The sequence below is a fragment of the Nothoprocta perdicaria genome, unplaced genomic scaffold, assembly GCF_003342845.1.
Source record: "Nothoprocta perdicaria isolate Ctin4 unplaced genomic scaffold, notPer1 scaffold_34, whole genome shotgun sequence".
Classification (NCBI taxonomy): Eukaryota; Metazoa; Chordata; class Aves; order Tinamiformes; family Tinamidae; genus Nothoprocta; species Nothoprocta perdicaria.
In genome coordinates this window covers 3,597,607-3,601,386 of record NW_020455577.1, presented here as the reverse complement: position 1 = coordinate 3,601,386, position 3,780 = coordinate 3,597,607, and positions in this window count along the sequence as shown.

The window sequence follows — 3,780 nt, the reverse complement described above, 5'->3', positions numbered from 1 at the left end:
TTAAGTGTAAATTGTTGGCTGTTTTGTACACTATTGCCTTTGAGACCTTCCTATAGTGCACTTACTGAGAAAATTACAATGTTGTAAAAATCTACAATATTTATAAGAAAGGTATTTCATGTAGCTCAGAGCAAAATGAAATGTTCCTGCTGAAGCTTTTTGTCTATTAAGAAAATTCACAGCAGATATTGAGTGAGAAGTCATGACAATCTAGAGCCTCTTCAGGTTTTAAAAAAGCTCTGTATATTCTGGTTTCTACCAATAACAGTAATGGTTTTAAGTTAAGACCAAATCACAGTCATGTGATACATGCTGATATCATACCTGCTCAGAAGATTAATTTGCTTGTGTTCTGATATTTTAATAAGAAGCTTTGCTCAGAAAATACCTTATTTCCTATAGCTATGCATGTTATCAGGATACTTTTTGTCTGCCCTTTTTTAAAACTTGAGAAGTTTTTCACCAACTTGGAACTCAAACTGTCTTGTTTTAAATGTTCCTTATGGGATGGGGAGGAGAGAGCATGCAAACAGAAGAGCTTCTGCCTAGAGTTMTAATAAAAGATATTAGATAGCTGATGGGCCAAGCTTTGCTCTTGCAGAACGAAGGAAAATGTCCAGTTACATTCCTAGCTTGCAACAGAGAGGGGGGCTCTTCATGTCYGGTATTGATAATGTTGATTGTATATTTGCTTTGTATTCTAATAAATTAACCAGATCRACTGGTTTCTTCTGGCCGGTGCCCTTGTTACAGTTATCTATCACTGAAGAACTTCACTCTTATGGTATGTATGGTGACCATAGATCACTAAAGAGCTAGTGCTCTCATAACACATTGCATTAATACATCAAGAAGCCAGGCTGGGGCTCCTGTAATCTATTGGTGTAATATACCATCAGGATGAGGAATATCTATAACTAYAGACTGTTCAATCTATAAACTGTACATGTCAAACTGGATTGTGGCAGGCAGATTTGGGGATGGGTGGATTGATTTGGCTATCAGTGCTATCTTATTTTACTCTTTTTTCCAAGTAGCTGGAAGGAGGCATAGGTTGGGAGCAGGTCAGCAGCAAGATATAGCAGGGCTCGATATAGTGTCTGTATTGCTTGCCCTAAAGAACATAAAGGGTATCAGGGAATGGTTAGGGACCTCAGCACTGGTATTGGTTGGTAAAGTTCGGTGGACTTCATCTCCCTGTGTGAGTTGATGCAGTTCATGATTTGTACAGTTTGCTGTTTTCTATATCTTAAGAAAATAGCCCTTGGTTATATTTTAACCTAAAAAGTTATTAAAACTTTAAGTATCATATAGATTTTATTTATTCTCACGATAGGAAAAGGGGGGAGATGCCTATTATTTTAATACCAAATGGATGCTTTCTTTGGACATTTGCCTCACAGTTGCATTTTAAAAATCCAAGATGAAAGAACAACAAATGAAGGAAGCCAATGCCTGCTCTCCATGTGTACAAATCTAGTGGMGTTTGATGTGAATTCTAGCTAAAGAGATGCAAGAGACTCATAAGAAAGGGGTATTTCTTTGAATTCAGTGCTTTGCAATACTTCATAATGTAACTTTTTACAGCTCTATAGTTCTATTTGTCTAGTAATCAAAAAAGTTTTATATACTTGAACATCAGTTATGATGCTTTAAGGAACATGTACCAGTGTTGGAAAGTTGAGGGAAAAATAAATTCCTAAAGCACGCACCAAATTTTAAGAATATATCAGGCAGAAAGCAACAGCAAGCTGCAGTTTAGGTTTAATTTGGGCCAATCATGGCACCCAGAGGCAGAAGAGGAGACTGCATCCACTTCATCCCTGAAGATGCAAACTGTTTTTAAGTAAGAAACTCCTGTAAACCCGCATACTGTATTAGGATGAGTCCCATGGCAGCTTCATACTTTACAGCTTTTATCAATCTTGGGATGCTTTTTTAACAACAATATTTATTTGACTTTAGACTCAAAGCTTTTTCATGTACAAATAATTTTTTTCTCTCTCTTTAGGACTGCCTTTGGAAAATAGTATATGTACCAACTTTGTCCCCTTATCCTTTTTTGCTTTCTTTGTATATCTATATGATATTGATTTCTAGGATAGAAAATGGTAGGTATTCCAAATTCATATCCATTTGGATGCTGCATTGAAAATAGAAGAAAACTGGGAAAAATGCGTTTTCCTGACTTGACATGGCATCAACAGTAAGTAGACAGGTAAGAACTAATATCGCAGGTGTTTTGGAGTATGGTGTTTAGAATAAGTCTAAGTAAAATGTAATCAGAAAGGTTTATGAAGAGCGAAGTAAAAGGAAAAAAAATAAGAAAACTTCATTATGGTAGTTACACGTAATAATAAAGCAATCTTTATATGGATATAAATCATACTGAATGCCTTTAAGGTTCTTTGGGAATATTGCATTTTTCTTGATTGTTTGCACAACTCTAGTTGCGTAAAATCTTAGACTTGGGATTTGTTCAAAGGTGGTGTTTGTACTTGTTTAATTCCTAAGCTGCGCTATTGCATTTTAACTGTTACTATGCTCTGCCTTTAGGCTGTCAGTCTTAACTGTACACTGGTATAAAAACTATACAAAAAATTTKACTAAATTATGATAAAATGATATAAGTGTGTGATAGCTGACTCTACTGTCTTATCCATGGTAGAAAACCACATCACATTACCATGTTTCTATGGTTCCCTTGAGCATGCATATGTAAGTATTTATTGAGATTCTTAGTTTTGTTAAAATAGCATGCAACATAGCTTATCAGCACAAGTGTATCTGTGCAAAATCTTGCACTCAGAGGTATGCATACCTTCCAAGTAGCTAGATACCTAGAGGTATACATACATACAGATAAGGCTTATCTGGAAATCAGGGGTAGTGTAGGGATGGGTCATGGGTATGAAATCAAAATTACTTCCTACAAGCTCAAGTATAGCTCTTAATTCCTGCTATTTATTCAGGTTTTGGTATTGAGATTTCAGAGATTCTCTTGAGTGTTGCACTTGGAGTGCATGTATTCACAGTTTTACATACTCTTCACCCTTTTTTATGTTAGGAAGATGCATATAGATGTTTGTGCATATTTCTGTTTTGACTACAGCCTTTCAGGGCTTGGCCGGTCTGGTTTAGGAACTTGTACACAAAAGTCTGATTCTGTGGTAAGACCCTTCTGTGCTATTGCAGTGGTCCCTTATGCAGGGGGCTCTGAGTTTATTGGTGTCTAGGATGAAGTTGCATCTGCATCTCTGTACAGCCACCTGAAAATGCTGGCGTTTTGGGGGCACTTGAGCATCAAAAGCACAATTCTGGACCTGAAATCAGAATTGTGTTCATGAAACGTGAGACTTCTGATACAGTGTCTTAAGAACTATATTTTTAGTGTTTTTATTTGTTTTAATGATAAAACTCGCTCTTTCCTGTAACTGTAAAATGAAGACCTTATTTGAAAAATCTAAAAAGAGAATGCAGAATGACAGCTGAATATGGTTTTGTGGAGGATCAGTTGTTGAAGATAGTCTGTGTGTGAGGAAGGAGCAGGAAAAATGTAGATCAACTTACTGAACATCAGACTGAATCTGTGTTTCTTTGTTGCTAGCATGTACAGCAGCTTCACTTTCTGTATGAGGTCACTTAAATACAAGGAGAAAGAAAAGTAAGGTTGAAGTAATAAAATATGCAGTTGAAACGTGTAATTTAAACAATACTTAACAGACCACTTTTGAAAAATATGAAGTTSTAGAATATCGCTAGAAGTAGCTATCTTAACTT